The sequence below is a fragment of the Theropithecus gelada genome, chromosome 4 (genome assembly GCF_003255815.1).
Source record: "Theropithecus gelada isolate Dixy chromosome 4, Tgel_1.0, whole genome shotgun sequence".
Classification (NCBI taxonomy): domain Eukaryota; kingdom Metazoa; phylum Chordata; class Mammalia; order Primates; family Cercopithecidae; genus Theropithecus; species Theropithecus gelada.
The window spans coordinates 21,418,497-21,430,597 of NC_037671.1; the positions used below are offsets into that span (position 1 = coordinate 21,418,497).

Sequence of the window (12,101 nt, forward strand, 5' to 3'; positions counted from 1 at the left end):
GCCAGTAGTTGTCAGCTCTTGGCTCCAAATTAGAATTAGCTGGGAAAGTTCTTTTGTTTTTTTTTTGTTTGTTTGTTTGTTTTTAATCAATGATCCAATTTAACTGCTCTCCGATGGGGTGTGAATCAGAATCACCTAGAAGGCTTGTTAATCCCTGTCACCAGGTAATAATAATGCTGCTATCTGGGGACCACACTCTGAAACCAGTGCTCTAGATTAGACTAAGTTTGAGCTCAGGCAAAGTGCTTCCACAGCACATGTGCAGCCTTTAGCACACCACCTATCATACTTTATTATTGGTTTTAAAAAATTTGTCTTTCCTGCTGAAAAGAATGGCAATTCTTCTTTGTTTGGCCAGGCACCCCAGCTTTCTTGCTTACCTTGGTATCCCTTAGGGTCTAGCACTATGGTACATAATAAGAATTTACTTAATATTTGTTGAATGAATGAATAAAAGGCTAAGTTTGGGGAAGAAAGTGGTGTCTAGATTATCCATCAATCAATTGAGGCAGTATATATATATATATTTTTTTTTCTGAGTCTGCTTGCTAGAGAATAAAGCAGTAATAAAATAGAGGTGAGACTAGGGTTTGGTATCTATTTTTATCTAGTTTCAAGTTTGTTTGATTTTGGTTTATTCATTCAAAATCTGATTGAGGGCAGTACATGTGTCTTGAGATGCCTCTACACCCTAATTCTCACTCTCATCTCCACCACTATGCTCCACATACGCGAAGGGCAGTAAAGGAATATATTTTGGTTGGTTATGATGCAAGACAATCCCACGAACATCTGGAACTTATTTGTGGTGTGTATATGTGTATGGTTACATGTTTGTGTGTATGGTTGTGTATATTTTAGAAATGTCTTAAGCAGAATCATAGAAAAACAGAAGTTGTAATTGTATAGTACTCCATTTCTAGACAATTTAATTCTTTAGAATTGACCATCCAGAAACTTCCTTCACCCTGGATAGGGTTGTTGTGAATTGAATTGCTTTTTTAATTTTTATTTTTTATTTTTGAGACACGGTCTTGCTGTGTTACCCAGGCTGGGGTGCAGTGGTGTGAAAATAGCTCACTGCAGCCTCAACCTCCTGGGCTCAAGTGATCCTGCCTCAGCCTCTTTAGTAGCTGGGATCACAGTTGTTCACAACCATGCCTGGCTAACCTTTTGTGTTTTGTAGATATGGAGGTCTCATTATGTTGCCTAGGCTGGTCTTGAACCCCTGCCCTCAAGCCGTTCTCCCACCTCAGGCTCTCAAAGTGCTAGGATTATAAGTGACCAAGACCAGCTGAGTTACATTTTTGAGGGATGTTCTAAGGTAGACCCAAACCTTTTAATTGCCTGCATGCTATCTTGAATGTGTTATTTATTGAGTGAAAGACCATTATAAATCATGGTTTGTATTTACAAACTATTATGTGCTTATTTATAATTATATTTATTGAATACTTTCTATATGAAGCATAATCTTAGAAAAGACACACATTTTCTGCCCTCCTTCAGTTTTGTATGAGAGACGTGCAAGTAAGCCAATGATTACAATACAGCAGTGTAAGTGCTGGAGTAAGCAGAGTGAATATGTAAAGACTACCTTGAGAATACCCAGGTCCTACTCCCAGACAAGCAGGGACCTGCCGCATTGTGTTTTAGCAACACAGGATGTTAGTCTGAGTGGCAGTGGGGGTGTTGAGGCAGGTTATTTCTTGTCTGTAGGCCACACCCAGGGGCACATTCTGAGATTTAGAAAATGTGAAGAAATGCCAAGGAAAGAAATAGATCAGACTGTTCAGTCCTTGGGGATTCAGAGATGTGGTTCGGCAGGACCATGCACACCAGAAAATGTGCAAAACTTCATGTGTATGTACTTGAATCTTTTGAAATGAAAGCTTATGGTTTGACCATGTTCTCAAAGGGGCCTAGGATTGCCATAAGAATTAGAACCATTGTTCTAATGTATAAATTGATGGAGGAGGGAGATGAATTGGTGAAGTGATCCTGTACCAGGATTTCCCTAGGACTTTCTCCCAAAATACAGAAGTCATCTGTTGCAGATGATAAATTAAAAAAAATTGTAATGTGCTAGGTTAACTCACTAAGGAAACTTGGGTTCAGTTATTTTGTGAAGTAAGGAATTTAAGAAAAACATCTCTGAGTATTCATAAGTTCTGGTTTTTTTTAATGTAGCCCTCCTATTAAGATGGCCATAGCAATACCACTACTGCCACCATGATTACTACTCCAATGAATTGTTCTAGAAGCTATACTTCATGTTTATTATGTGCCAAATGCTGTACATATGTTATTCTGATTTCACAGCAACTATTTATGACAGTTGTTATCTACATTTTCTTTCTTTTGTGTTTTTAATTATACTTTAAGTTCCAGGGTACATATGCACAATGTGCAGGTTTGTTACATATGTATACATGTGCCATGTTGGTGTGCTGCACCTGTTAACTTGTCATTTACATTAGGTATTTCTCCTAATCCTATCCCTTCCCATTCCCCCCACCCCACGACAGGCCCCATTGTGTGATGTTCCCCACCCTGTATCCAAGTGTTCTCATTGTTCGGTTCCCATCTATGAGTGAGAACATGCGGTGTTTGGTTTTCTGTCCTTGTGATAGTTTGCTCAGAATGATGGTTTCTAGCTTCATCCATGTCCCTACAAAGGACATGAACTCATCCTTTTTTATGGCTGCATAGTATTCCATGGTGTACATGTGCCACATTTTCTTAATCCAGTCTATCATTGATGGACATTTGGGCTGATTCCAAGTCTTTGCTATTGTGAATAGTACCACAATGAACATATGTGTGCATGTGTCTTTATAGCAGCATGATTTATAATCCTTTGGGTATATGCCCAGTAATGGGACAACTGGGTCAAATGGTATTTCTAATTCTAGATCCCTGAGGAATCGTCACACTGTCTTCCACAATGGTTGTAATAGTTTACAGTCCCACCAACAGTGTAAAAGCGTTCCTATTTCTCCACATCCTCTTCAGCACCTGTTGTTTCCTGACTTTTTAATGATTACCATTGTAACTGCTGTGAGATGGTATCTGATTGTGGTTTTGATTTGCATTTCTCTGATGGCCAATGATGATGAGCATTTTTTCTTGTGTCTCTTGGCTGCATAAATGTCTTCTTTTGCGAAGTGTCTGTTAATATCCTTTGCCCACTTTTTGATGGGGTTGTTTGATTTTTTTCTTGTAAATTTGTTTAAGTTCTTTGTAGATTCTGGCTATTAGCCCTTTGTCACATGGGTGGATTGTAAAAAATTTCTCCCATTCTGTAGGTTGCCTGTTTACTCTGATGGTAGTTTCTTTTGCTGTGCAGAAGCTCTTTAGTTTAATTAGATCCCATTTGTCAACTTTGGCTTTTGTTGCCATTGCTTTTGGTGTTTTAGTCATGAAGTTCTTGCCCATGGCTATGTCCTGAATGGTATTGCCTAGATTTTCTTCTAGGGTTTTTATGGTTTTAGGTCTAACATTTAAGTCTTTAATGCATCTTGAATTAATTTGTGTATAAGGTATAAGGAAGGGATCCAGTTTCAGCTTTCTATATATGGCTAGCCAGTTTTCCCAGCACTATTTATTAAATAGGGAATCCTGGCTGGGTGCGGTGGCTCAAGCCTGTAATCCCAGCACTTTGGGAGGCCGAGATGGGCGGATCATGAGGTCAGGAGATCGAGACCATGCTGGCTAACACGGTGAAACCCCGTCTCTACTAAAAAATACAAAAAATTAGCCGGGCGAGGTGGCGGGCGCCTGTGGTCCCAGCTACTTGGGAGGCTGAGGCGGGAGAATGGCATGAACCCAGGAGGCGGAGCTTGCAGTGAGCTGAGATCCGGCCACTGCACTCCAGCCTGGGTGACAGAGCGAGACTCCGTCTCAAAAAATAAATAAATAAAAATAAATAAATAAATAAATAAATAAATAAATAGGGAATCCTTTCCCCATTTCTTGTTTTTGTCAGGTTTATCAAAGATCAGATGGTTGTATATGTGTGGTATTATTTCCAAGGGCTCTATTCTGTTTTTTTTTTTTTTTTTTGAGACGGAGTCTCGCTCTGCCACCCAGGCTGGAGTGCAGTGGCCGGATCTCAGCTCACTGCAAGCTCCGCCTCCCGGGTTTACGCCATTCTCCTGCCTCAGCCTCCCGAGTAGCTGGGACTACAGGCGCCCGCCACCTCGCCCGGCTAGTTTTTTGTATTTTTTAGTAGAGACGGGGTTTCACCGTGTCAGCCAGGATGGTCTCGATCTCCTGACCTCGTGATCCGCCCATCTCGGCCTCCCAAAGTGCTGGGATTACAGGCTTGAGCCACCGCGCCCGGCCCCCTAAGGGCTCTATTCTGTTCCATTGGACTATATCTCTGTTTTGGTACCAGTACCATGCTGTTTTGGTTACTGTAGCCTTGTAGTATAGTTTGAAGTCAGGTAGTGTGATGCCTTCAGCTTTGTTCTTTTTGCTTAGGATTGTCTTGGCAATGCGGACTCTTTTTTGGTTCCATATGAACTTTAAAGTAGTGTTTTTCCAATTCTGTGAAGAAAGTCATTGGTAGCTTGATGGGGATGGCATTGAATCTATAAATTACCTTGGGCAGTATGGCCATTTTAATAATGTTGATTCTTCCTATCCATGAGCATGGAGTGTTTTTCCATTTGTTCATGTCCTCTTCTATTTTGTTGAGCAGTGGTTTGTAGTTCTCCTTGAAGAGGTCCTTCACATCCCTTGTAAGTTGGATTCCTAGGTATTTTATTCTCTTTGAAGCAGTTGTGAATGGGAGTTAATTCGTGATTTGGCTCTCTTTCTCTTATTGGTGTATAGAAGTGCTTGTGATTCTTGCACATTGATTTTGTATCCTGAGACTGCTGAAGTTGCTTATCAGTTTAAGGAGATTTTGGGCTGAGACGATGGGGTTTTCTAAATATACAATCATGTCATCTGCAAACAGGGACAATTTGACTTCCTCTTTTCCTAATTGAATACATTTTATTTCTTTCTCTTGCCTGATTGCCCTGGCCAGAATTTCCAACACTATGTTGAATAGGAGTGGTGAGAATACTGTCTTGTGCCAGTTTTCAAAGGGAATGCTTCCAGCTTTTGCCCATTCAGTATGATATTGGCTGTGGGTTTGTCATAAATAGCTCTTACTATTTTGAGACACATCCCATCAATACCGAATTTACTGAGAGTTTTTAGCATGAAGGGCTGTTGAATTTTGTTGAAGGCCTTTTCTGCATCTATTGAGATAATCATGTGATTTTTGTTTTTGGTTCTGTTTATATGATGGTACATTTATTGATTTGCATATGTTGAACCAGCCTTGCATCCCAGGGATGAAGCCAGCTTGATCGTGGTGGATAAGCTTTTTGATGTGCTGCTGAATTCGGTTTGCCAGTATTTTATTGAGGATTTCTGCATCGATGTTCATCAGGGATATTGGTCTAAAATTCTCTTTTTTTGTTGTATCTCTGTCAGGCTTTGGTATCAGGATGATGTTGGCCTCATAAAATGAATTAGGGAGGATTCCCTCTTTTTCTATTGATTGGAACTGTTTCAGAAGTAATGGTACCAGCTCCTCTTGGTACCTCTGGTAGAATTCGGCTGTGAATCCGTCTGGTCCTGGACTTCTTTTTGGTTGGTAGGCTATTAATTATTGCCTCAATTTCAGAACCTGTTATTGGTCTATTCAGGGATTCAACTTCTTCCTGGTTTAGTCTTGGGAGGGTGTATGTGTCCAGGAATTTATCCATTTCGTCTAGATTTTCTAGTTTATTTGCATAGAGGTGTTTATAGTATTCTCTGATGGTAGTTTTTATTTCTATGGGATCGGTGGTGATATCCCTTTTATCATTTTTTATTGTGTCTATTTGATTCTTCTCTCTTTTCTTCTTTATTAGTCTTTCTAGTGATCTTCAATTTTGTTGATCTTTTCAAAAAATCAGCTCCTGGATTCATTGATTTTTTGAAGGGTTTTTTGTGTCTCTATCTCCTTCAGTTTTGCTCTTATCTTAGTTATTTCTTGCCTTCTGCTAGCCTTTGAATGTGTTTGCTCCTGCTTCTCTAGTTCTTTTAATTGTGATGTTAGGGTGTCAATTTTAGATCTTTCCTGCTTTCTCTAGTGGGCATTTAGTGCTATCAATTTCCCTCTACACACTGCTTTAAATGTGTCCCAGAGATTCTGGTATGTTGTGTGTGTGTTCTCATTGGTTTCAAAGAACATCTTTATTTCTGCCTTCATTTCGTTGTGTACCCAGTAGTCATTCAGGAGCAGGTTGTTCAGTTTCCATGTGTTGAGTTTTTTTGTGAGTTTTGAGTGAGTTTTTTAATCCTGAGTTCTAGTTTGATTGCACTGTGGTCTGAAAGACAGTTGGTTATAATTTCTGTTCTTTTACATTTCCTGAGGAGTGCTTTATTTCCAACTATGTGGTCAATTTTGGAATAAGTGTGATGTGGGGCTGAGAAAAATGTATATTCTGTTGATTTGGGGTGTAGAGTTCTGTAGATGTCTATTAAGTCCCCTTGGTGCAGAGCTGAGTTCAATTCCTGGATATCCTTGTTAACTTTCTGTTTTGTTGATCTGTCAAATGTAGACAGTGGGGTGTTAAAGTCTCCCATTATTGTTGTGTGGGAGTCTAAGTCTCTTTGTAAGTCTCTAAGGGCTTGCTTTATGAATTTGGGTACTCCTGTATTGGGTGCATATATATTTAGGATAGTTAGCTCTTCTTGTTTTGAATTGATCCCTTTACCATTATGTAATGGCCTTCTTTGTCTCTTTTGATCTTTGTTGGTTTACAGTCTGTTTTATCAGAGACTAGGATTGCAACCCCTGCTTTTTTTTGTTTTCCATTTGCTTGGTAGATCTTCCTCCGTCCCTTTATTTTGAGCCTATGTGTGTCTCTGCACATGAGATGGGTCTCCTGAATATAGCACACTGATGGGTCTTGATTTGCCAGTCTGTGTCTTTTAATTGGAGCATTTAGCCTATTTACATTTAAGGTTAATATTGTTATGTGTGAATTTGATCCTGTCATTATGATGTTAGCTGGTTATTTTGCTCATTAGTTGATGCAGTTTCTTCCTAGTATTGATGATCTTTACAATTTGGCATGTTTTTGCAGTGGCTGGTACCAGTTGTTCCTTTCCATGTTTAGTGCTTCCTTCAGGAGCTCTTGTAAGGCAGGTCTGGTGGTGACAAAATCTCTCAGTTTTGTTTGTCTGTAAAGGATTTTATTTCTTCTTAACTTACGAAGCTTAGTTTGGCTGGATATGAAATTCTGGGTTGAAAATTCTTTTCTTTGAGAACGTTGAATATTGGCCCTCACTCTCTTCTGACTTGTAGAGTTTCTGCCAAGAGATCTGCTATTAACCTGACCTTTCTCTCTGGCTGCCCTTAACATTTTTTCCTTCACTTCAACTTTGGTGAATCTGACAATTACGTGTCTTGGAGTTGATCTTCTCGAGGAGTATCTTTGTGGCGTTCTCTGTATTTCCTGAATTTGAATGTTGGCCTGCCTTGCTAGGTTGGGGAAGTTCTCCTGAATAATATCCTGAAGAGTGTTTTCCAACTTGGTTCCATTCTCCCCGTCACTTTCAGGTACACCAATCAGATGTAGATTTGGTCTTTTCACATAGTCCCATATTTCTTGGAGGCTTTGTTCATTTCTTTTTACTCTTTTTTCTCTAAACTTCTCTTCTGGCTTCATTTCATTCATTTGATCTTCAATCACTGATACCCTTTCTTCCAGTTGATCAAATCAGCTACTGAAGCTTGTGCATGCGTCACATAGTTCTCATGCCATGGTTTTCAGCTCCATCAGGTCATTTAAGGACTTCTCTACACTGTTTATTCTAGTTAGGTATTCATCTAATCTTTTTTCAAGGTTTTTAGCTTCTTTGTGATGGGTTTGAACATCCTCCTTTAGCTCAGAGAAGTTTGCTATTACCGATCGTCTGAAGCCTTCTTCTCTCAACTCGTCAAAGTCATTCTCTGTCTGGCTTTGTTCTGTTGCTGGCGAGGAGCTGTGTTCCTTTGGTGGAGAAGAGACACTCTGATTTTTAGAATTTTCAGCTTTTCTGCTCTGGTTTCTCCCCATCTTTGTGCTTTTATCTACCTTTGGTCTTTGATGATGGTGATGTATAGATGGGGTTTTGGTGTGGATATCTTTTCTGTTTGTTAGTTTTTCTTCTAACACTCAGGACCCTCAGATGCAAGTCTGTTGGAGTCTGCTGGAGGTCCACTCCAGACTCTGTTTGCCTGGGTATCACCAGCGGAGGCTGCAGAACAGCAAATATTTCAGAACAGCAGATATTGCTGCCTGATCCTTCCTCTGGAAGCTTCATCTCAGAGGGGCACCTGGCCGTGTGAGGTGTCAGTCGGCCCCTACTGAGAGGTGTCTGCCAGTTAGGCTACTTGGGGGTCAGGGACCCTCTTGAGGAGGCAGTCTGTCCGTTCTCAGATCTCAAACTCCATGCTGGGAGAACCACTACTCTCTTCAAAGCTGTCAGACAGGACATTTCATTATTTGCATTTTCTAGTAAGGAAACCAAGGCTCAGACAGGCTAGGAAACTAGTAGTGTCCTTACTGTCGACTAGACAGCTGATATTCAGGGGGGCCATGGTTTGAACCCAGCATTGGTAGATTCAAAAGTCTATGCTCTTTTCATTGCAGAATCTTCATTTAATTTTTGGTAATGTGATTTTACTCCAGGTGTTTCTAGTTTCAAATAACTGAAATAAATTTGAACTAGCTTTTTTAAAAAAGGAAAAGTTGTTTTAAAGGCAAGGAATGTCTTGAGGAACCTAAAGATAGGACTCCAGCTGGCTTCTGGGAGAACTGGAACTGAGAACTGTTTAGCTAGAGTTCTCTTCCTCTGACTCTTCCCTCCTGTCTTGCACATTTGCTTTATGTTCTGTCTCTGGCTTTCTCTGCTGCGTGTATAGATGATGGAATGTGGCTGATGCACAGCTTTGACCAAGCACAGAGATGAGCTGTCCCTAAATCCAGATTCCTAGCAGGGAAAATCTGATTGGCTCTGTTTCATTTGTATTTTTATTTATTTTTAAGACAGGGCCTTGCTTTGTCACCCAGGCTAGAGCGCAGTGGCACCATCATGGCTTACTATAGTGTTGACCTCCTGGGTTCAAGTGATCTTCCTGCCTCAGCCTCCTAAGTATTATAGCTGGGACTATAGGCACATGCTACCAGCTAATTTAGCCCAGCTAATTCTTTTCTTTTCTTTTCTTTTTTCCTTCCTTCCTTCTTTCCTTCCTTCCTTCCTTCCTTCCTTCCTTCCTTCCTTCTTCTTCCTCTTTCTTTCATTCATTCATTGTTTCCTTTTTTTTTTTTTTCTTCAATGTCTTGCTCTGTTGCCCAGGCTGGTCTCTAACTCCTGGCCTCAAGCAATCATCCTGTCTTAGCCTCCCAAAGTGTTGGGGTTACAGGCATGAGCCACTGCACCTAGCTGGCTCTGCTTTCAACAGACATCCATCGTGGGTCCAATCAGCTTTTAGCCAAGAAGGCAGAATTACATAATCTAAACATGGCTGCCACTCATGGCACCAGTTTTTACTGGTAGGAATGTGTAACTCTAATCTTTCCTTGCTCATCTGGTATGGCTGCAGCCTATTCTGTGTACTCTGTTACATGGAGAAGTCTAACAGTTTCCTTTCTGGTTTGACCCATGATTATAGCTCTTTGAAGAGCAAATAAGACTAGGACAGGCGTGGCCAATATGCTGACATGACAGTGGTTTTCTTCTTTGGAAACACATCCTCATTGTTTCCACAATCTCATTCCTTATAGCCTGATTTTCCCCCATCCCACCCCACCTCTTTCATATAGGAATACAGTTAGAGTATCTGCTCAAAAGAAATCACCCACTTTCTTTGGAGCTCAACTTTTCACTTGGGCTACAGCTCCAACTGACTCCCTTTGCCAATATAAAACCCTCCCCAAACTTGTTGAGCTTATTCTCTATGATAATGTTGAGAGTCCTTTTCCCAATTGTCACTACTTATCCAGAAGTTGGTCCAGTTATTCTCACTGGGCACACTGAGAGGAATAAATTTATGAGGGCTCTTAGGAACAAATGGTGGTCACCAACTCTTTTCTCAATTGAAGTTGATCCAATGGAAGGGGGGTCAAATCTCAACACCCAGTTATGTACATGTATACTTTCTGTTTTCTTCTGCAGCTGTAAAGAAAAAAACTCAAGAGGAAAAGAATTATTGTTACATTTTTTTGTAGGTGGTCCCAAACTTATGAATGTTTAGGATTCCTAAATGTTTAGGGTTCTAGTTGTTTAGAACTTGGAACTTATTTTATTTTGGAAACAATACTGTACTTGCTGGTTTAGGTTTCTAGCCAAACTGCAAATAATAATTTGGCCTACAACATAGCTGATTTGACCTTTAATTATGACCTTGAAATTTTCCTTACTCTTAAAATTAGAGTCTGAACTCTTCTGGTCAGTAGCCTGAATTCATTAGCTTTCTAAATACTCATTCCCCTAAGCTTCTCTAAAGTATGGTACTCCCTGGAATCTCTGTTATCCTCTTACTGTAGAAGAGGTAGGGGAACAACATAGAGGTATGTAAGTGGATGATGAATGTTGACTCCAGGTATTCCAGTGGCACTACATGATACAAAAAGAAGGATAGGACTGAGTAGAAAGTAGTGAGTTTTATGACCTTAGTGATGCTCAAAAAAAGAGGAGGCTGGTGAAGAGGAATAGGGAGGAAAGAATGGCTGGCTGCAATGGTTGATAAATAGATATTTTCTGTAGTCAATATCTGCATTTAAAATATTAATTGTTTTTCGTATGCAATTCTTTGAGTTGCTCTTCCCCTCCCCCCATTTATTTTATTTTATTTTATTTATTTGTTTGTTTGTTTTGAGACAGGGTCTCACTCTGTCACCCAGGCTGGAGTGCAGTGGCGTGATCATGGTTCACTGCAGCCTCAACCTCTCGGGCTCAAGCAATACTCCAGCTTCAGCCTTCCAAGCAGCTGGAACCACAGATGCATGCCACCACACCCAGCTAATATTTTGATTATTTGTAGAAATGAGGTCTCCCTATGTTGGCCAGCTTGGTCTTGAACTTCTGGGCTTAAGCGATTTTCCCACCTTGGCCTTCCAAAGTGCTGGGATTACAGGTGTGAGCCACTGCGCTGTGCTTATCTTTCTTCTCCATTAGCCTGCAGTAAATAGAGAATAAATTTTACAGCATTTATCATTTGCTTAGCTGGGTCCCTGAACTTGCCTCCCTGGGATAAGACACCATGACCACACAGAAATCCAGCCAGATAATGGGAAGGTGTGCGTTGGCCTCTCACTGCACGGCTATGGGGCTCCTGTTTATGTGGCTTTAATAGATGATTTCATCCTCTTTTCTGACTTGGAACCAGACAACTTTACATTCTCAGCAAACAGATGGACAACAGGGTTGAAATAAGATCTTGTACTGAAATAGTCCTTGAGTCATACTCCTTGACTGTTCTCTCATACGGGAAACTTGCCTCTTCCTTCTTGCAGAAGGCCAAGGCTGAGAATTCAGTGTACTCAGAGTTCTTGGACTCTTTTCTCAATATATGTTATGTTGGATATTTTTCTTCTTGGTCAAGATTGAGAGTCTGCCAATATAAGAATATTATCTAATTTGTTTTGGCAGAACACCTGGCCTTTTGCCCTAAGTCGATGTTTAAAAATAGAACTAAAAGTTTTACATTAACTTGTTTTTGTCCTCTTTCCAGAAAAGATCCTGACATGAGAAAAAAGGGGAGCTTGATTTTACCTATAACTTTATTTGGGAAGCAGGGGTGTTGTAGTTCAGGGGTGTCCAATCTTTCGGCTTCCCTGGGCCACACTGGAAGAAGAAGAGTTTTCTCGGACCACACATAAAATACACTAACATTAATGACAGCTGATGGGCTAAAAAAAATTGAAAAAAAAATCGTATAATGTTTTAAGAAAGTTTACCAATTTGTGTTAGGCTGCATTCAAAACCATCTTGGGTCACAGGGCTAAAGGCTATACAAGCTTGCTCTAGCTGAAACTCACTTGACTTGGTCATTGGGTTCCAGT

The 12,101-nt window shown here is 40.4% G+C and overlaps 1 pseudogene; it reads left to right on the forward strand.

The window, feature by feature from the left end:
• LOC112622525 overlaps positions 1 to 12,101 on the forward strand; it is a 56,265-nt pseudogene that overhangs the window by 42,026 nt on the left and 2,138 nt on the right.